Genomic DNA, 23,170 nt, shown 5'->3' on the forward strand with positions numbered 1-23,170 from the left:
GCTGCTCCATGTCACGCTGGCGGCGCAAATCGGTGATACGCTGCTCTCTGCCAGGCGGTTGTGCTCCAACAACTCCTCATACTCCGCAGTCCCATCTAAAGGCCGATAGAATGCCTCCTCCCTCCGTCCGCCTTCCGGTGAAAAACTGAACACTAGTTCCGGTGGTGACCGCCTCCGGCATCGCCTATCACGGACGGGCAGGGGCATGGCGGACGTGGCGAGAGCGAGGATAAGTGGCGAGTGATGTCGCGACGTTGGGGCCTTATGAGGATAGGGCGAGTTGGGTGATGGTGCCACCGGAGAAGGCCAGGAAACAGTAATTATAGGCGGAAGGTAGGCGAACTAGCATGTCACGGGAAACAAGGCGGTCATCGCGGTCATCGAAATTCAATGCATAAGCAGGCATGGCTTAGCGCGCTAGCTTGCCGTGGAAAACTAGAAAAACTGAAATTATGACTGTGTCGTCCTGTCCCGTCAGTGTTGCATCCCGTTCGTGTTGGGTCGCACGCCGGCATGATGGTCAAATGAGTGCACTCGAATCATCCAGATGAGGTACTCCCTCCTTGTCAAAAGTGATTCCACCACTCATCATCTACCTTGATTGGTCATATTTTTGAATTAAGCCCTGCAAACCGGAAAGGAGGTAGTACATGCGTGATCCGCTATTTATTCATGTAGGATCGAGTAGGTCGTTTTTTTGAATTGAGCCCTGCAAACCGGAAAGGAGGTAGTACATGCATGAGCCGCTATTTATCCATGTAGGATCGAGTAGGTAGGATAGTGTACGTGTAGGATCGAGTAGGTCGGATGGTGTACGTGTACGATTTCATTAGCTAATGAATGTTCGCTGGGAGATAAGGCATTTGCGAACGATTTTGCTGGCAATTTCTTTAGATTCGCATGGCATTTTTTGCAGAGCAGCTTGTCAGTTTCTTCAGAGGTAGGCATTTTTATTCAAAAAACTGCCACTTCGGATCTTGCATCTCAACTAAAACTGCCAGGAGCGCATTAGTAGGCTAGCTAGTGATCGATCAGTAACTTGTAAACATTGAGCGAACAGAAATAATGAACTGTTAGTAACTTGTAAACACTGAGAACACCGACATAAGGATCATGCTGTGCACAGCAGTAAGGGTCGATCCGTTCGAAATGTTCACATGAGACTCATAGGCCTGGCATTGTAATATATTCACATTAGCAGCCCAAATTCAAAACCAACTAGTACGATTCCCATACATAAGATCAACATGTTAATGCATCTCAATGATTCACAGATCATATACAAATATGTAGCTCCAAAAGCAAATATTTGGAAAAAACATTTGTTCTTCCTACTAACATGGATGCTTTCTTGGCCAACATTCAGTACAGAGTGAAAGACAAATTTGTTTGTGAAGTATACAATTCCTCTTGCAAACGTAAGTGGTTTCACCAACAGCTGGCACCATGAGAATGAACCACACATGATGGAAGAACATCCACTGCAATATGATTTGGTCTTCTCTCGATTACACGGCGAGACTATTTTCGGAATACAAACTTTAACTTATGCAAAATGATGCCCATTGTATAATCAGACCAAAGCAATGAAGCACCTAGTGTTAGCCAATAAATAGTACAATACTACTTTTCTACAGTCCATGAAGTGACTATCCAATCTTTCTGTGTCTATTTTCAAATGGCACTGCATGCAATGACTATACTATTTGATAAGTCATGTTTTGCCCTAGACAAGTTCATACTGGATTGATTTGCTGGTTCAAAGTAGAAATATAGCGCCTATTCTTCATCAGACCAAGGATATCCATGTTCGCAGTGATGGAAGAGGTGAGATCGATACAACCGAAATTGAGCATCCAATCATTGAATCATGTCCTGCATCTCCAATGTAGGTACACCCTGCCAATAAATTCACATGCAAACCACTAGTATTACTATCTAATGATAGTACAAAAATAGTAGCAAGATACTAGCAAACCATGTACCTTCGTAATGAACAGCTCATAATGCCACCAACTGGATATAAAGGTTTGGAAGAAAACATGCTCCTAATGTTGAACCATTTGGACTTTTTGTGCAGTTCCACTAAAATCGAGCATCCCTGTTTGCATAGATATTGAAAGTGTGATTACTATAAAAGTGGCACTAGTTGAAGCATAGACTCACAAATATAAGCATTCCAATTTCTTAATGGGAAAAGGTAGCAAGACTATTTCTAACCACCTATTTGAAGGAATAAATAAGGCAACAACGACTAATGTTAGGAAGGCATACATAGTTTTTTCTGAAAATTTGAGCCATTCCTGACCTTTCCTCTTCTTTTAAGCATATTTTGTGTAGTTCAACTAAAATAAAATGCCATCACCGCCTTGACAATTCAGTGACACTGTACAAAAGGAAATGACTTAACATTACATCATGATGTCAGGTATGTAGTCAGCAGGCATTAGAGACAAACATACAGACCTCCTCCGATAAGATAATGAAGATTAATTTTAACAAAGGTGTGACTAGCTTTACTGGGATAATTTGAGTGAACTCTACACCCTCTGTTCCTTAATATAAGATGTTTTCGCGGTTCAATTTAAAGTACCCAAACATCTAGTATTTAGAAAAACATGTAGTAGTTTTCTTGAGCACATATCTGGGGAAGCTTGCCACACTTTATATATGTCCATACGCTAATGCAACACCATTCGAATAGTAAAAATATACACTAATCCAGTGGCTAGTGCAACAGTAGAGTAATTATTTTATTACAGGGTATAGTACAATGGTTTTACTGAACAGATTTCCATAAGCTCTAGCACTGGAAGATTTCTATAACAATTGACAATACAAAATGTAAAGGTAACAAGTTTTAGCATTGGTATACTAGCTGTGCAAGAGCATTAAACAAAATACAAAAGTCCGAAGGTAACTAGCATTAACTAATGACAGTATAAAAAAATGCAAACCATGTACCTTCAAGGTGAATATCCCAATATTGATAATCGGTCAAACATAAAAACTTGATCAAACGAATCAAGAGAATAGCCGGAGGAGGAGGTGCCCACTCTTGACCTTTCCTCTTGACACTGTACAAAACAAATTGACTTATCTCATGAAAGCGAGGTATGTAATCTATAAGTGTTAACAGTGCAAAAATCTGAAGGTAGTAACAAGATTCATCGTTGGTATACTGGCTGTGCAATAGCATTAGAATGCCTTAGCTAAAAAATATTTAATACATCCACAATCAACAGCTAACCCTGAAATAATCCAGTGACATTAAATGGCATTGCTTAAATTTATCAGTGGCATTAGACTGAGTGCGTCATTAGTTAAATGTGGCATCACTTTAGTAGTAGCATTGCTTGACTTGACCGTTGGCGTTATACTAACAGCAAAAAAGTGGCAATATAAGAGCATGGGAGGCCCATTTGGACAGTGGGTGCATTAGTACGATGTACCTCCACGGACGCATAGAGTGGCGAGGGAGGTATGGTTGCACAGAGCAACAAATATTCAGGTAGCATATGTGGATTACATCCCATTTTTGTTCTCTTTGGCCACCTTTTTCCTGTGTGAGGACAACAAACCGATCGACCTGGTCATTCTCTATTGCATTGTCATGCCTTTCTACCCTTATTCAACCAAGAGACACAAGACTCGCTCCTTAGCTAGTGATTTTCCCCTTTTCAACCTAGATGCGGGTTTGATGCCTACTCTCTTGGACAGTACAGTCTCCCTACCTTTCCTTATTCAACCCAAACATAGATTAGTCTGCATGAAGTAGGGTTTCCTTTAATAGTGCAAATTAAGGTTTTCATCTGCATGACCAGCAAAGCAGAGGATAGCAAATTTGGAACATGGTGGAGTGCAAAAAGATCCACATGCAGCAACGTGGTAGATGGGGCAATAGAACAATGGTATGGTTCGAAAAGAGGTAGCATACCTGAGGGTCGGCAGGAAGTGTCTTCGCTCATGGTCATCGTCCTCCGCACACTACGGCAACGAGCTTGGGGACGGAGGCCATCCCGCGCGAGCGCCAGGTCTGAGAGGACGGCCTTGTCGTCAGGGCATGACCTCGCTCGCTGACAATGAGTGCGTCAACGCTGCACGTCCTTTTCTTCCCCGGCGGATCTGTGACCACCGATGAGGAGGGAGAGAGAGGCCGTCTTTTTTAGATCTCGAGAGAGGGTGATAGTGTGAGAAGGAAGTGGGCAGCCCTTAGCAAGAAAGCGCTGAAGCTCCAGCCTATATATCTTTTTTATACTACTAGTACTAGAGGTGGAGTAGTGGTAGAGTAGTTTATATTTTCTCTGCATATAGTACCAGTTAGTCGTGCTTCAAAACTGAATGGCATGCCATTAAAAAAATAAAGTCGAGAAATAATGCAACACTTCGGGCGAACGCGGCCAGATCGCATTTAGCATGAGAAATGACACACCATGTTTCATTGACGTGTGGTCCCATTCCAACATATCAGTGAGAAGACGGTGATTCCCTTTGTACAATTTCCGAACGGACATCTTTGTAGGCCCAGGTGCCTCTTCGTGTACCGTGGCAACCGTCCACCGCATCTTCGCCTTTCCCTCTCGATTTGGAACTACTGTCACATGCTTTTCCTCCCTCCTCCATTTGCCTTCACCCTTCCTTCTGCCATTGTTCGATCGTCTTCTCCATGGAGGGAACAAGCCAGAAACGACCCCGTTATTCTTGCCCCAATCTGAAAGATGACGTGGTGGAGGAACTCATTGATCAGTGCAACGTCTTCACCTCGGCTAGCATGGCAGGTTCGTTCAAGACCATTCTCGACTCAACTAATAACATCATTACAAGGAACCCAAGGGTCCAGGAGTGGTTTGATCTCCCTTATCTTCTTTGCTATAAGCCTATTCGCATGGGCGCGGACGACAGAAGCCTCGTCTTGTGCAAGTTGATGCTTCTTGATAATGATACGTGTGATGTAAAGATTCCATCGCTTAAGGGTAAGGCATGCGCTGGCACAAATGGAGATTGGGTTGTTTATATTGGGTACAATTGCGAGTGGGAACTTGTGAATGTGTACACTCGTCAGCGGATTCCACTTCCAAAAATCTCAGAGTCCCCTGAGGTTGAGCACACAGATGATCTACGTACGTTCAAATACGATCATGGTGGCTGTCATCTACGGAAGATAGCAATTTGTCGAGTTCCCAACCGCTCTTGGGATTACAAGAACTACGAAGTTGTTGCTATCTTCGACAAGCTTGTTGTCGTTGTTACTACTTCCACGACTCGTCCATGGTTATTGCTCAAAAATCAATTTCTGTACACGGATGAGTACTGTGATGCAATTGCATACGAGCGCCTTGTGTTTTCTGCCACCACTCGTGGCACTGTTTTTGCATGGCATCCTCGTGGTTTAGGTACGTTTGTATTCCACCATAATTATAATTGTTTCATCCACATGCATGCGGTTAGCAAGTTTCCCTTTACTAATTAACCTTCTTATGTTTCCAAGGTCCTGTGAACATTCCACCACCTATACGTGAAAAAAATTATAACCAAGGGGGAGATGATGATGGTGATGATCATGAGCATGAGGACGAGAAGAACTTATATACTCAATGGCGCCTGGCAACTCACCTCTTCTTGGTTGTATACAGTGCACTGAGATTGTTACTACTGAGGGAGCACGTGTTGTCTCCCATGGTCGCCCTCTCCGGACCTATTACAACACCCGTTGCAGGGTATTCGGGATGGATACTAGTGTGCAAGCGCCAACACCTTCTCCCTGGTTCAGTATTGGTAGTCTTGGAGAAAACTCGCTCTTCCTTGGACCAAACTATCCAATGATGGTGAAAGGCGATCCAGATGCTGTTGACACAACATTTCTACCATTTATGAGAAGCAAATGTGTCTATACCTCAGAAATTGTGGTGGTTCCCAACCCTGGTCCTGATATATGCTGCTTCAGCCTAGATGATCAGTCCTACGTTGCTCTCGATATTGACAATAGCTGGCCCTTCCCAAAGCACCTATGGTTCAAAGTAAGTGTTTCCAACGCCGAGGATTGGTTGAGATGAAGTTCATTTCATTGCTTGTTATTTGTTGTGTGATGAAAACTTTAGTATTTGTAGAATGTTTTGTTGGAAATAATCTATAATCCAACATGTATCCTCGTTGTCATTGTGTGTTGATGACTTGTTGTATGTAATGAATGGTACATTTGCAAACGCATGTCATAAACTCAATTTATGAATGGTTTTCGAGTCACTTCTTGGAGAGTGAGTACCGTAGTAGTATAGCCAACATCGGTTAGTATATGAAGTTGCCACATCGCATAGAGCCAACCTAATATTGGAGTATGCTAGCCCTCCACCGGCGCGCCGCTTCAAATGGCGGACGAAGTGAGAGGTCGCGTCACTTTGTGTCCAGATCTGAGATGCCACGTGTACCAAATGATGACTCCAAGTTCGACCACTGTGATGCTAGGTGCGAGCCAAGGAACACCGTTGGAGAGACCCTCCCTCATAATTTTCCTACGTTGGTCGTTTGATTCATAGGATAGAATGCTATAGGATGTTTCCCCTATGTAATCATGTTTTAATTGGCAATCTAGCATCCACTCCAACTTTTGTTTCACTTCCTTTGTTCCTACGAAGAGAGTAGTTGTCTAAATGATGTGCCGCTGCAAGAGCCGCCTATATTAATTAACCATGCTCTAAAAAGGTGGACCAACTTTGGCTATAGTATACTACACTGTACTAGGTTAGTAGGTGACCTTGCACTTGGCTCTTCTCCTCTCCCAGAAGTCGAACAATAATGATGGTACTACAGTAGTACTTCTGGCAATCTGACACCAAATGAAATGCTGCACATCCACCGCTTGTAAGCAAAAGTTTCTCCTCGTGCTGCGAGCCACCGCGCACGCGTTGGCAAGGGAGAAGGCGTAGTAAGCAAGCTTCTCGTCGAGTTGACGGGACACATCAAAGTTATTTAGTACCCTCTTCAAAAAGGGCCGACCATGTCCATGGCTACCATCCCATGCTCTATCATTGAGTGCGTGCACTATTCACGTGCCATCGAGGAGAAAAATATATTGCATAGTACTAGGTGCCATCGAAATGCACAACTCACTTACGCACTGCATATCTCCATTTTCTTGCATGGCACATCCACTTTGATGCTAGATGTCCCGCGTGTCGGCAAAAGGATGAACAAAGCTCACGTCTTAAACAAAAGAGTGGAAGAACATAGATTCCCGACGACCGAGAAGGAGCAACAAACCTTTCGGTGGAGTGTATGCACTCATAATATCTTATATTATTCAGCGATATAAAATCAACCAAGTCTCTCCATGTTCCTATAACATTCTATAGTATGAGAATAACTTTGAACGTAAGCCATTGATTCACTCTATCCAATGGTCATAATTGGAAAATCCAACAAAACCAGGCATTGGATCAAATCTTTTAGCACTCAGATTGTTGCAGCCTGCCCACCTAGCCCACATATATATTCGCTCACGTGTGATGACCACAGGAGCTATCCACTCAGATTGTATGTTAAAAAAAGGTCGATAACTAATGCGGCACCTCGGGCCAACGCGGCCAGATCGCATTTTGCACGAGAAATTACACACCATGTTTCGTTGACATGTGGTCCCGTTCCAACATGTCAGTGAGACGACGGCGAGCCCTTTTGTACAATTTCTGAACGGACATCTATGTAAGCCGAGGCGCCTCTTCGTGTACCGTGGCAACCGTCCATCGACTATTCGCCTTTCCCTCTCGATTTGGAACTGCTGTCGCACGCACTTCCTCCCTCCTCCATTTGCCTTCACCCTTCCTTCTTCCATTGTTTGATTGTCTTCTCCATGGAGGGAACAGGGCAGAAACGACCCCATTATTCTTGCCCCGATCTGAAAGATGATGTGGTGGAGGAACTCATTGATTGGTGCGATGTCACCACCTCGGCTAGCATGGCAGGTTCATTCAAGACCATTCTCTACTCAACTAATAACATCATTACAAGGAACCCAAGGGTCCAGGAGCGGTTTGATCTCCCCTATCTTCTTCGCCGTGACCATACTGACCGGCGCACGGACGACGGAGGCCTCACCTTGTGCAAGTTGATGCCGCTTGATAATGATACGTGTGATGTTAATATGCCATCGCTTGAGGGTAAGGCTTGGGCAGGCGCAAATGGAGATTGGGTTATTTATATTGGGTCCAATTGCGAGTGGGAACTTGTGAACTTGTCACCGGGTTCCACTTCCAAAAATCTCAGACTGCCCAGAGGTTGAGCACACCGGTATTCTATGCACATTCAAATTCAATCACGGTGATTGTTGTCTACGAAAGATAGCAATTTGTCAAGTTCCCAACCACTCTTGGGATTACACGAACTATGAAGTTGTTGCTATCCTCGACAAGCTTGTTGCTGTCCTTACTTCCACGCCTCGATGGAAATTGCTCAAAAAATCAATTTATGTACACGGCTGAGTACTGTGATGCAGTTCAATACAAGGGTCTTGTGTTTGCTGCCACCACTCGTGGCACTATTTTTGCATGGGATCCTTATGCTTTCGGTACGTTTGTCTTCCACCATAATTATAATTGTTTCATCCACATGCAGGTGGGTAGCTAGTTTCCGTTTACTAATTAACCTTCTTGTGTTTCCAAGGTCCTGTGAACATTCCACCACCTATACTTTAAAAATTTTATAACCAAATGGGACATGACGATGGTGATGATCATGAGCATGAGGTCGAGCAGGACCCATATACTCAGTGGCGTCTAGCAACTTATTCTGATGGATCACCTCTTCTTGTCTGTGTACAGGGCACTGCTGATGATACTAAGGAAGCAGGTGTTGTCTCGCATGGTCGCACTCTCCGGACCTATTCCAACATCCGTAGCAGGGTACTCGGGATGGATACTACTGTGCTAGTGCCAACACCTTCGGCCTGGTTTAGTATTGATACTCTTGGATGAAACTCGCTCTTCCTTGGACAAAACTATCCAATCATGGTGAAAGGCGATCCAACTGCTGTTCACACAACGTTACTACCATTTATGAGAAGGAACTGTATCTATACCTCGGACATTGCTATGCTTCCCTACCGTGGCTATCACAATATGGGTCATGAAATAGGCCGTTTTAGCCTGGATGATCAGTCCTGCGTTGGTCTCGAGATTGACAGTAGCTGCCCCTTCCAAGACAAACTCTTCTGGTTCAAAGCAAGCGTTTCCAACGCCGAGGAGTGGTTGAGTTGAAGTTCATTTCATTGCTTGTCATTTGTTGTGTGATGAAAACTTTAGTATTTACTAGAATGTTTTGTTGGGACTAATCTATAATCCAACATGTATCCTCGTTGTCGTTGTGTCTTGATGACTTGTTGTATGTAATGAATGGTACATTTGCATATGCATGTCATAAACTCAATTTATAGATGGTTTTCGACTCACTTCTTAGAGTGTCAGTGCCGTAGTAGTATGGCCAGCATTTGTAGTATTATGAAGTTGCCACATCACATAGAGCCAACCAATAGTTAGTTCTAGTTAGATCAACTAGAGCTAGGTGTCGCACGGAGGCCTAGAAATATGGTAATAGCATGACTGCGTGAGGTGGGCTTGTACGTAATTTGCACAGGGCGTCCGTGTTTCCTTCTCCTCCGGTCTAAATGTGGAGAAGATTTGGTCGAGTTCTTCCTCCTTTTGCCGACACATGGGACATCCAGCATCCAGGTCATGTCATGCAAGAAAATGGAGTGGTAGTTGAGGCCACATGATGTGCATCTTGGGTTAAACTGTAAATAGAATCTTACTACTCTTGATTAACTCCAAAAGTAGCCACCGAAGATCTTTATTGGATTTGTTTTTCATCACCAGCACGTCGAGGTGAAAGATGTGCAGGTTCAATGGGTCCTCTTGCATTTTCACTGGTATGTGGGACCGCATATGAGCAAACAGACAATGGGCTCCACGCGTCTGCTGGCTTGCTGAGAAGAGATATAGAGGAGGGCTGAGCACGGACTCCAGGAAATTTGTTCTATGTAACTAGCACCTCGATATAGGCTCCATATAGCAGGGTGGCATGGGCCATAACTAGCATTCACGTCTAGCAGTACGGTACACGCCACCCACACGAGTCCGAGTCCCATTCGACACCAATTTTCTTGGAGTCCGTGCTACGACCATCTCTTCTCCCTCCTGTTTTCTCAGCCATCGCGCAGTGGGCGGGGTGGGGGTTTGCCGATAGTCGGTTTGCTCAACTGCAGTCCCACTTGTAAGTGAAAATGCAACACAACACGCATTCCCCCTTGAGCGGCGTGCCAGACCAACCGTGTGGGGGTGCGACGCGAACACGGCAGGCTTTTCCTTTTGAACTTGTAACTTGTAAAATTTGGTTCTACTCCATGGCGTGACCGATAGATAGAAATAACGTTTTTCTCTAGAGTAATGAGAAGTTTGGTTCTGGCACGGTTCATGCATGGAGTACGTACAAAAATTATGAAGTTGATGCGAAAGGTAAGATAATTACTATTAGTACCATATACTACTACATGGATTTGATGGAAAGATAAAGATACATACGGATCCATCAACGACATCCTCACGCCCTAGTGCGCCGGGTCACCAACCGACGTGTGAGGAGCAGCGGCGTTGGCGGTGAGCTCAACGTGCTTCTGAACAATTTCGTCCAAGGTTGCCCTGCAGTCCAAGAAGGCCAGCGTCCTATCGTCCTCCTCTTGCATGTAGTAGTCCTTGTGGATGATTTGCGCGTAGACATGGGTGATTATGTCGATGGTGTCTTGCTGCGCCAGGCGCTGTGCGGCGAGCGCGACCTTGAGGCGGACATTCTCCGGCGCGACGGTGAGCAATCGCAGGGCCACCAGTGCGTCGAAGAGGTTATCCCCATAGAGGCCGGTGAGGGTGGCGGGCAACGCAGAGCCTGGGCGCGTGGGCTGGAGGCGTACGTCAAGGTTGTCCGCGAGCTTCTTGACGACGGTGAACTTGTCGAGGAAGCCAACGAATACCTCATCAAACAAGGAGATGAAGTTGTCGTCCAAGCGGCCACTCGCCCTGGCAGCCTCAAGCACTACCTGGAGATGTTCCTCGGTGCTGGGCCACAGGCCGGCGTCGTGGACCATCTGGCACAGCCGACTGATGCTCGCGCTCATCGTCTCCATGGGTCTAGCTTCTAGTCAACTGATCTTGCGATTGGAGTGGTCACTCTTGCCCTTGGTTAGGGTGCATAGGTGCGTAGGATTTCGTAGATTGGACTAGTGGGGAGCATTTATATGAGAAGTGCAGACTGCGTTGAATTCATGTGCGTGTTGGCCATCTACTCCTTAGCCCTCTACTGCGTCTGCCTTTGGCTGTATGATAGGTGGGCCAGCCACCCATTGGGCCCACGTGTCATACACCCAAAGGCAGGTGCAGTAAGTCAATGAAGCTGTGTCCCCCTCCGTGCATGTGTAGTATAGTCATCTCACGGACCTCTAGTTGGGGCCAAACGAGAGAACTTTGATGTTTACTGGTTTATTGGTCCACTTTGCATTTTGTGCCAAGTTTTGACCTTTGATTTAACTAATAAGATGTTAATGCATGTAACCAAAAATGTTGTGTAAGTCACATTGCGAAAACGAAATAATCCCAATACTCTTAGGCACAGTACATTAACTCCCTTCTCATTTCTTATTTTGTGACATGTCAACCAATGAGAGATGTGGGCCGTGCATGCTTACAATGACTTGAGACTACCAAACATGACATGCAGTGGTCAGTTCATTGCATGTAATCCTATTAATTAGCAAAAAGACATTAAGTTCTCTCGACGATAGGAATAAAACAATACACCATGTATTTATTTACAGAGGGAGTAGTACATTTTTTGTGACATGCATTACTAGATATTGCTAGTCAAATACTAAATCCAGATAGACGTGGTAGTACTACTAAATCCAGACTGTGGTGCTAGTAATAGTAGTAGTACTACCAATGTAGTAGCATTATACTACCCGTTGGTCAAATTATTACGTGCTGCTCCTCACAGTGAAGTGACGAGACCCTGCGCTAGAGATGACACCTGAGTATAGGCGTCGTGTTTGGCATACCATAGTCAGCCTCACTATCTGCAGTCACTAACATCATGGCCGTAGAGCTGGCCTACTTACAACTAGCGTGTTTGACATAATTTCCCATGCGTAGATGCCCGTGCATTGCACGGAACACCAAGATTAGGGGTGGACGGCGCCGGCAGCGGCCATTGCGCTAGATTTTTTTCCATGGCCTTCTAGATGTGATGGGGAGGAGATAAGGCTGATTGTAAGAGACAATGAGTTGTTTGTAAATAGGGAACAAGTGCGGGCTTCTTTTTGCAAAACTGGAGAAGTTTGGTTTGTATGCGTCAGATCTAGATCCGACGGCTATTGGTGAAAGATGGCAGGCACAACATCATCACCAACTCAGGACCTCTTTGATTCGCAGGATTTTGAAAACGCGGGAATAGGACACATCAATATTACAAGTTTCAAACTGATATTACAAATGTTAGGAGTAATGCTATACCTACGAAGAGGGAATTACTAGGAAGTTTATGTAAGAACTTTCATTACTTTAGGTGGATGCAGCATTATCATACAAACTAAAATCCACCACCCCGACAAGTCACTAATGGGCAAATAAATTATCGAGTCTCTGGCTACTTGATGTTTCAAAAACAAATTCAGCTTCTGCGGAGACTTTGTCATTTAGGCTTAGACGCTTGCGGTAATCAGCACGCCATTCATTGTTGCGCCAAAGAACGCTAAACCTCATTACCTTCAGCACACCTGCCTCCAAAACAAAGAACCTGGCCAATTTAATCTCAGATGTGCTGCCTCGGTAGTCGATCAAATCAATTTCTGTAAGATGGAGATCAAGGCATTCGATGAGATTGTTATAGTGTAGGACATTTTTCACTTTCAGGTTTTTTTATCTGCAAAAGAAGAGAACATATTAGAGCAGTTGGCTGTACAAGATTGCCGTGTCATCAAGAGGTACCAATATCATTCGCTCATATGATAGGGTTGGCTGGCTAGTGATATTTTTTCACTCTCTCTCTCTCTCTCTCTCCTTCTCTTACCTCTCATTTACCTAGGAGCACGTGAAGATCTTGGGCATTTGTTGCCTTCCAATATGTGGCCGATGCCATATTTCTCAAAAGTATGCCACATAATACGCATCGATGTCAAATCAAAAGATTTTGGCACCGCTCTCACGATGTGAGAGAGTTGGCACCGCTGTGCACACAGACCCACATGTAGAAACAAATCAATCAAACCAACTACACCAGCCTCTCACTCTCCCAAACAAGTGTTTTTTTATTGCCTGTAACATCCCAAAATTCTAAATTTAATCTCAGATGTGTTGCCAATCGTAGGATATACGGTGAGGTTCAACCCAGACCTGTTTTCTACAGGAGAAACCATAAATTGTTGACCACCATGAGATACCGATAGTTGTTTAGTATTGGCGCTAGACTCGCCAACTAAGAAGACCCAGTCTCGGAATAACCTTGCCAAGATGAAAGGACAGAAGAATTGCGGTAAAGGTTATGCCACTACCGGAAGAGCCCAGAGAAGAAATTTTTCGAGAATTGAGAAGACCGACACTGTCAACAATAAGGATGGAGTATATGAGTTTTGATGGAACCGTAACAATGCTTCTAAGGGTGATAGCACCCGAGACCCCGGAGACGATCGATGGATTCTGAAGACCCCCTACCCTAACCTATTTCTTGCTAGCCTCTCCGAATCTCGAGGACGAGATTCATTTTAAGGGTGGTAGGTTTGTAACATCCCAAAATTCTAAATTTTGGAATATTATATTAAATAGATAGATTGATTGTTTGTTTGATTCTTGTGTGATTGATTGAGTGAATTCGAAACTTTTGAAAGTTAAATGAGAGGGAATAAAAGGACTTTTCCAAACTTTCATTTTCTTTTCTGATCTTCATGAGTTCAAATTCTTTTCACCACAAAACCCTGGAGAGAAGATGACATGACTTCTTCCATTTATTTAAATGACAAGGGGTGTTGAAAATATTTGAACTTCATTTGGAAAATATTGCCAACCCAGAAACTTTATGCAACTCAATGATTTTCACGAGCGAAGATAAAATGACTTCTTCAAAACATATGAAATATGAGTTGGGAGTTTCAAAGAATTAAATTCAAAGTTCTTTTGAATTTATTTTCAATTTGGTGTTATTGGAGTTTTATTCAAATTATTTTTCTCCAAAAATAAAATATACAGAAATTAGGGTAACATGATTCCCTACAGTAGGAAATTGGAGAGAAATAAATTTGAAACCATTCTACTATTTTTAAAATGATTTTTATTGGGTTTTAAATAGGTCAGTAGCACTGTTTGAATTATTAGAATTTTTGTGTATTTTATTTGAAGCTAGAATAATGTTCATGTTGTAGACAATAATTTTCTGAAAATTTTGGTATATTATATGCCTATATAAGAATTTTAGTTATGTTGTTTTTATTCTTTTAGTTCTCTGAAAAATTGTTTTTTTTAAAACTCCCCTCCGCCGAACTGGGCCGGCCCAGCTCCTGCCATGCCAAGGCCCAGCGCAGCCCGACGCCCGCGCGCCCCATCCTCCCGGGCGGGACTCCTCCCGCCGCACGCTGCCGCGCCGACATGGCCGCCGTCCCCGCCTCGGACTCCTCGCGCCGCCTCGCCTTGCCCCGTCCTCCACGCATCCGAGGCCCCGCCTCCTATAAATGCGCCGGCCCCGACCCCCTCTCTCTCTCTCTTTTTCGCAGCCGCGCTGCGCCCTCTACGGAGTTAACCACCGCCGCCGGAGATCCACGCCGCCGTACCGCTCCACCCCGCCACTCCCGACCGACGCCGCCCCCTCCATCCTCGCTACCGCGCCGCGCCCAGCCCCCTAACACCCTCGCCGCCGCCGAAGACCCACCGGAGCCGCCGCTCCACCTCGCCGGAGTCCGCCACCTCGCCGGAAGCGCCAGATCCGCCGCCCGACCCGTCGGTTTTCCCGGTCTGGTAATAAACCGCTCGGTTCGCCGGTTTTTCTTTTTAGGGTTTCGGTTTTTTTAAAACCCGGTTTTCTGTTTTAGTCTATTTATTTAGAGAGCGTTCGCTGGTTAGAGTTAGAAAATGAGCGTTCGTTCAATAGGTTTTTCTTTTATTTTTTTTATTTCGGCCAGGGACCCGTCTGTGAATATTTTATTTACAGATTAGCCCCTGGATTTCAAACACGCACAACTTTTTACTCGTTTGTCCAAACCCAACGAAACCAATGCCCACTTCTTCGTTATGATCTCCTCCATCCAGAAATCCAACTCAAACATGTTTTTGAAAGTTTAAAATTTGAATTAGATCAGATTTGAATTTGAACTTTGTTTGATCATAACTTGAGTTTCGTAACTCCGATTTAGTTGATTCTTTTTGAAAATTGAAGCTCTTGACCTAAACTTTCTGATAAGGCCAAATTCACATAATTTTGGTACTGTTAGAAATTGTTTTATGTTGCAAGAGTTATTTGCTTGGTTTTGATGTTTTCCGAATTGTTTTCTTCGTTCTTTAGATGCTTTTGAATTTTGCTTATGTGTGGTTACTATTGCTTGCTCACGATAGATTGACCGGAGTGTGATGAGTAGAACTATCAAGAGTTTTGAGTGCGAATCATCTTCATCAACATTGCAGGCAAGTTCACACTTTGATCATATCCCTTTCATACCCAGTTTTTATGCATTAGTTTCACCCTCAAACATTGCATGAGTAGGTTTGTTAACATGTGGGTATTGGGAAGTAGTTGATGAGCTAGGAACCTATTGCCCTGTTTATTATCAAACCCTTGGGAGTTATTTCTACGCGTTGCTTATATTTCCATGCTATGCTCGTAGACGTGGATTGGGTTTGAGTGAATTCCATGACAGATGTGAGATTTTAATTAATGGTTTACTTAAGGTGGCAACTTAAATACACATCTGGGTGGATTAAGGCACCTGGGGTATCCAGTGATTGCCTGTTTTTTTGGAAATCGCGGGGTTACCGTGTGATTTTCCTATGGACCGCCACCCAAGCTCAAAGGGAACTGAGTCTATTCATGCTAGAAACTTCCGTGTGCAGCCACAAGCTATTATGGGCTCTAGCATAGTTGAGTAAGTTACGTGAAGCTCTTGAAGAGGTAGATCAGCAGGTAGTGGGTGTTGTAGGTTTGGTATGGTCTACCCGGAGTAGAGAGTTAATGTTTCTGAAAGACTGTGTCTCGGTCATCCGTTTCTCAAACACCATGCAGTGTGAGATATCCACGGAGGCGATCGAGTCTTGTGGGGAAAAGTGCACAAACCTCTGCAGAGTGACAATCTAATCATGGTTAGCCGTGTCCCCGATTATGGAAAATCTGAGTATCTAGTACTTGAGTATTCACATGTATCTCAACACTCTAAATTAATTTGTTGGGTTGTTAATGATTACTTTTAATTGGGATTGAGAGGGGGTTTACCTTCTCAATGTTTTCAACAAACTTTGTAGTTAAATAAAATATATTCCTTTGTAGCAGGGAAAAATTAGCTTTTCGCAAAAAAACATTATAACCATAGAGCCTCCACCAGCCATATATGCATGTAGTGATAGCCTTTATTCATCATTGCTCTATAGTGTGAATTTGCCAGTACATTCAATGTACTGACCCTCTATGGCTGCAATGTCTCATGTTGCAGGATCTTACGACGAGTAAGTGATACGTTAGGGTTACGATTCCTATACTCAACTTTGCCGTTGGTGTTGATGGGAATCCACAACCTTGTTACTTCCGCTATTTGGATTGAGGTAATAGTATTTACGTTATTTTATACATGTGATTTACCTCTGTTATAAATCCTTGAGCACTGTGTGTGTCAGCATACCGATCCAGGGATGACACTTAAGCACAGAGACTTAACTGTCTGAGGTCGGGTCGCTACAAGATGGTATCAAAGCACATGTTGACTATAGGACGTGACCCTAGAAACTGGCAAGCCCATAGGAAAGATTTTTCTCTACAATTTTCTTTTCAAAAGAATCTTTTACCTCTCTTCTCTTCTGAGCTTATTCAAATATTCCCTTTTAGTGAGACCATACCCCTTTCCCCTTTTGACCACTCAAAGATTCGACTGATGAGACCACTCCAGGAAGGACCAGATATCGGACAACTAAGACCACTTCGGAATGAAGAGGATTTTACCGAGCATTATAATGATGGAAACTACGATGGATAAAGACTTCGAATACTAGGATAATATGAAGAATTTCCAGATTTGGTATGACCAAGGAAGGCTACACTTATGGAAATTATCAGACCATTGAAGCTGTCAATACCCGAGATCAAGGTGTGTTGGAAAAAGACCGAAACATGGAGCATAAAACTTAAGGTTTTGTCAAGAAAACCCTAAGGCAGGAGAGATCAACTATGGAATGATAGCTCATGGAAATGACAAGAGCAGAAACATGGATATTCATGATGTTATCATTCGCCTATACTATTGTCACCACGCTGAGTTAAGCATGCATCTTTCGGAAGAATTGGTTGACAAAAGGGCTAATGAAGCACCTACCAGCAAGAGATCAAGTTTTAACCTTAGCTGGTGTATCACTAGGATCTGGAGTATTACATCAAGAAGTTCAGGGTGGATCTGCAGGAATGCTGTATTTGACAAGGAAGCAGTTCGTGAAGAACTCAAGACCTAGAAGATGAAAGTAGCCAAGCTGGAGGAGGAAAACCTTGAGATACCGGAGATTAGTCAGGAGCTGAAGTATAGAAGGACATGGTTCATGCCAAGGATGTTGAAACACAGAAGTTTGGAATGCAACCCTAGAAATACTAAAGGATGTCATGAGAGACTTCGCGTCAACAGAGATGATTTGGCAAAAGAACTTGAGAAGGACAAGCATGATCAGAAGGAGCCATCGGAGAGATGACCAAGACTTGAACAGTTTGATGATGTTGAGATCTATAGACCTTTAGTAGACCAAACCCCTGTTATATACTTATGTTAGATGCGACGATTATGAGCTATCTTTTGTTTGTTGTTTTTCCGACAGCCACAATAAAATCTGCCTTTTCAAAACTTTTGTTTGTATTGTGTGTATCCCTTTCTATCTCTCTTATCTCACCCCAAAACCACTGGACCAAATAGAGGATGAATGGAGATGAGCTCATATTATCTGGACCGATGAGTCAATTGGAGACAGACCAATGGATTCAGAACATGGAGGATCACATGAAGAATAATCCTATAGACGGAAAGGATATGGCCCACCATGCTCTCCAATGCTTTGAAAAAGGTGCTGCAACTTGGTGGAGGATGTACCAAACCATCAATGGATGGCAAGGAGTAACCACTTGGAATGAAATTAAGTTGACCTTGCTAAAGTCTCAGCTTGTGTCCCAGAAGATGAAGCCTCATGGAAATGATATGAAGAAACTCTGTGCATGCAAGCTTTGTGGAGAAATAGGACACAACCATAAGGAGCACAAGGATGAATGCCCTAATTGTGAAGGAAGTCACCCAGCTGAAGAATGCCCAACTAGGCAGATTACTTGTTTCTTGTGTGAAGGAACTACCCACTACCCTGCTCAGTGTCACATTTACCCTATGGTACAGAGAACCACCCAGCAGAAGAAAGAAGCAATGAAAGGAGCCCTCATGGAAATTTTAGAAGAATCGGTGATCAAGGAAGAAGCCAAGGACACACACAAAGGAAACATAATTAAAGCCTGCACCAAGTCATGCTATTCATGTGGAGAAGAAGCACACATCTCCCAAGATTGTATGAATGGAGATCTAGTAGAATTCCCGATAGAGGAAGTAGAGTATGAATCCACAGGAAATAGAAGCCCTGATTGGAACGGAAAATTCCAGGAAAAGAAATAGATTGGATACCAGGAAGGACCTGAGTCATATCACCTGTTTTAGGTGCAAGGAGTCAGGGCACTACTTTAGCAGTTGCCCAAAAAGGAAGCCGAGGACCCAAGGAGGCTATGTGATCATGAGGAAACCTCGAGACTTGTCAGAAGTGTTATGTTTTCGTTGTAATGAAGCAGGGCACCTTGCCAGGGATTGTCCCAAGAAGAAGGAGACTTGTGCTAAATAATTGAGTTAGCAGCAACGTAAATGTAGTGGTAGTGAGAACATCTCTTCTGTATTGAGGTGCTGAGTTGAGGCATGTAATGGAAATACAGGAGATTGTAGTAATTGGAGAATCAATAAAGTTATCATCATTGTTACTGATTTGGATTTTTATGAGTTGTTACTCTATGAAGAAAGATTTTGACCATTTCAAGGATATGAGAAATATGGTCTGTGGATAAGTTTGGAGCATTTTAAGGGTGGTAGTACCCTGTGAGGAGATTTGACCCCTGGAAAGGATAATGATGTTCCACGAAGTGGAGTATGGACTTCATAAGTATAAGTTTTTTTGGGAATCCCACGAGGATGAAGAGATGAATAACTATTGGATATAAAGGAGGTATGATGTCAGAAATATGGATCAATGGAAACTCCATGATGAGTCTGAGTAATCATGTCTTAATTTGGTACAAATAGAAGGAAGGAAGACATTACAATTGGATGGATTTTAAGTATGCTAGGAAGCTGGAAGTCGAATGTTGGAATAAAGATCAGTTGCCCAGAGGATGAGTTCAAGGTTTACAAGTGATGAGATGGGCCATAACCCACAGGCCCCAGGACCTGCCAAGAAGCAAGCACACTCTTGTTGAAGGAAAAACCCTAGAAGAGATTACGACCTTACCCATAGACGATCCTATAGGAGTTTACGCAAAACCTGAGAGTTGTGAAGGACTGATAGATGTTTGCTTGGCTTGCAGAAACAATGGATTTATTCGAACTTGGTTCGTCAACAAGAGAAATTCTGCAATGCTTGTGAGGATGACCGAGTGTTAGAATGCGAGATTAGCTAAACCATATACAAGATAATGATTTGGGTGCGGGTTGGATTGATCACCATACCGACTTACTCTTATTATTCGCCTTGCTATATGGGATGGTAAATCTGAGTGACTTACCCATCGTAGAGAGAAGACGATCAAAACCTTGTTTGAACCTTAGAATGGTATAAGTATTTTTTTTCCCTTGTACAAGGCCGCTGTTGCCAATCGTAGGATATACGGCGAGGTTCTACCCAGACCCGTTTTCTGCAGGAGAAACCAAAAATTGTTGACCACCATGAGATACCGATAGTTGTTTAGTATTGGCGCCAGACTCGCCAACTAAGAAGACCCAGTCTCGGAATAACCTTGCCAAGATGAAAGGACAGAAGAATTGCGGTAAAGGTTATGCCACTACCGGAAGAGCCCAGAGAAGAAATTTTTCGAGAATTGAGAAGACCGACACTTTCAACAATAAGGATGGAGTATATGAGTTTTGATGGAACCGTAACAATGCTTCTAAGGGTGATAGCACCCGAGACCCCGGAGACGATCGATGGATTCTGAAGACCCCCTACCCTAACCTATTTCTTGCTAGCCTCTCCGAATCTCGAGGACGAGATTCATTTTAAGGGTGGTAGGTTTGTAACATCCCAAAATTCTAAATTTTGGAATGTTATATTAAATAGATAGATTTGATTGATTGTTTGATTGTTGTGTGATTGATTGAGTGAATTCGAAACTTTTTGAAAGTTAAATGAGAGGGAATAAAAGGACTTTCCCAAACTTTCATTTTGCTTTTCTGATCTTCATGAATTCAAATTCTTTTCACCACAAAACCCTGGAGAGAAGATGACATGACTTCTTCCATTTATTTAAATGACAAGGGGTGTTGAAAATATTTGAATTTCATTTGGAAAATATTTCCAACCCAGAAACTTTATGCAACTCAATGATTTTCACGAGCGAAGATAAAATGACTTCTTCAAAACATATGAAATATGAGTTGGGAGTTTCAAAGAATTAAATTCAAAGTTCTTTTGAATTTATTTTCAATTTGGAGTTATTGGAGCTTTATTCAAATTATTTTTCTCCAAAAATAAAATATACAAAAATTAGGGTAACATGATTACCTACAGTAGAAAATTGGAGAGAAATAAATTTGAAACCATTTTAGTATTTTTTAAATGATTTTATTGGGTTTTAAATAGGTCAGTAGCACTGTTTGAATTATTAGAATTTTTGTGTATTTTATTTGAAGCTAGAATAATGTTCATGTTGTAGACAATAATTTTCTGAAAATTTTGGTATATTATATGCCTATATAATAATTTTAGTTATGTTGTTTTTCTTCTTTTAGTTCTCTGAAAAATTGTTTTTTAAAAAAAAATCCCCTCCGCCGAACTGGGCCGGCCCAGCTCCTGCCAGGCCAAGGCCCATCCCAGCCCGACGCCCGCGCGCCCCGTCCTCCCGGGCGGGACTCCTCCCGCCGCACGCCGCCGCGCCGACATGGCCGCCGTCCCCGCCTCGGACTCCTCGCGCCGCCTCGCCTTGCCCCCTCCTCCACGCATCCGAGGCCCCGCCTCCTATAAATGCGCCGGCCCCGACCCTCTCTCTCTTTTTTCGCAGATGCGCCGCGCCCTCGCCGGATTTAAACGCCGCCGCTGGAGAACCACGGCGCGGCACTGCTGCGCCCCGCCACTCCCGACCGACGCCGCCCCCTTCATCCTCCCCACCGCGCCGCGCCGAGCCCCCTGACACCCTTGCCGCCGCTGGAGACCCACCGGAGCCGCCGCTCCGCCTCGCCAGGGTCCGCCGCCTTGCCAGAAGCGCCAGATCCGCCGCCTAACCCGTCGGTTTTCCCGGTCCGGTAATAAACCGCCCGGTTCGCTGGTTTTTCTTTTTAGGGTTTCGTTTTTTTAAACCCGGTTTTCTGTTTTATTCTAGTTATTTAGAGAGCGTTCGCTGGTTAGAGTTAGAAAACGAGCGTTCTTTCAATAGGTTTTTCTTTTATTTTTTTTATTTTGGCCAGGGACCCGTCTGTGAATATTTTATTTACAGATTAGCCCCTGGACTTCAAACACTCACAACTTTTTACTCGTTTGTCCAAACCCAACGAAACCAACGCCCACTTCTTCGTTACGATCTCCTCCATCCAGTAATCCAACTCAAACATGTTTTTGAAAGTTTAAAATTTGAATTAGATCAGATTTAAATTTGAACTTCGTTTGATCATAACTTGAGTTTCGTAACTCCGATTTAGTTGATTCTTTTTGCAAATTGAAGCTCTTGACCTAAACTTTCTGATAAGGCAAAATTCACATAATTTTGGTACTGTTAGAAATTGTTTTATGTTGCAAGAGTTATTTGCTTGGTTTTGATGTTTTCCGAATTGTTTTCTTCGTTCTTTAGATGCTTTTGAGTGATTGCTTATGTGTGGTTACTATTGCTTGCTCACGATAGATTGACCGGAGTGTGACGAGTAGAACTATCAAGAGTTTTGAGTGCGAATCATCTTCATCAACATTGCAGGCAAGTTCACACTTTGATCATATCCCTTTCATACCCAGTTTTTATGCATTAGTTTCACCCTCAAACATTGCATGAGTAGGTTTGTTAACATGTGGGTATTGGGAAGTAGTTGATGTGGTAGGAACTTATTGCCCTGTTTATTCTCAAACCCTTGGGAGTTACTTCTACGCGGTGCTTATATTTCCATGCTATGCTCGTAGACGTGGATTGGGTTTGAGTGAATTCCATGACAGATGTGAGATTTTAATTAATGGTTTACTTAAGGTGGCAACTTAAATACACATCTGGGTGGATTGAGGCACCTGGGGTATCCAGTGATTGCCTATTTTTTTTGGAAATCCCGGGGTTACCGTGTGATTTTCCTATGGACCACCACCCAGGCTCAAAGGGAACTGAGTCTATTCATGCTAGAAACTTCCGTGTGCAGCCACAAGCTATTATGGGCTCTAGCATAGTTGAGTAAGTTATGTGAAGCTCTTTAAGAGGTAGATCAGCAGGTAGTGGGTTTTGTAGGTTTGGTATGGTCTACCCGGAGTAGAGAGTTAATGTTTCTCAAAGACTGTGTCTCGGTCATCCGTTTCTCAAACACCATGCAGTGCGAGAAATCCATGGAGGCAATCGGATCTTGTGGGGAAAAGTGCGCAAACCTCTGCAGAGTGTACAATCTAATCATGGTTAGCTATGTCCCCGGTTATGGACAATTTGAGTATCTAGT

The sequence above is a fragment of the Triticum aestivum genome, chromosome 1B (genome assembly GCF_018294505.1).
Source record: "Triticum aestivum cultivar Chinese Spring chromosome 1B, IWGSC CS RefSeq v2.1, whole genome shotgun sequence".
Lineage (NCBI taxonomy): Eukaryota > Viridiplantae > Streptophyta > Magnoliopsida > Poales > Poaceae > Triticum > Triticum aestivum.